Raw genomic sequence first — 391 nt, 5'->3', positions numbered from 1 at the left:
GATGTGGGTTACAGATTGGGAACCGATGTGGATTACAGATTGGGAATGGATGTTGGTTACAGATTGGGAACAGGTGGAAATTGTTTACCACAGACGTGGGTTGTTATGGATTGGGAACCAATGTGGGTTACAGATTGGGAACCCATGTGGATTACAGATTGGGAATGGATGTGGGTTACAGATTGGGAACAGCTGGAAATTGTTTACCATAACTAACAGCAAGGAGGCAAGGAAATTAGGCTCTGAAAATAGAGGACAAGCAGAACCTTTGAAGAGGAACTCACTGTTTCCAACATCGGGAGGCTGAGGCAGGAGAATTGCTTGAATTCAGGAGGTAGAGGCTGCAGTGAGCTGAGATCCTGAGATCATGCCACTGCACTCCAGCCTGGGT

Source organism: Colobus angolensis, unplaced genomic scaffold (genome assembly GCF_000951035.1).
Source record: "Colobus angolensis palliatus isolate OR3802 unplaced genomic scaffold, Cang.pa_1.0 Scaffold220, whole genome shotgun sequence".
Classification (NCBI taxonomy): Eukaryota; Metazoa; Chordata; class Mammalia; order Primates; family Cercopithecidae; genus Colobus; species Colobus angolensis.
The sequence above is the reverse complement of the archived record's forward strand: the minus strand, read 5'-3'. Positions refer to the sequence as shown.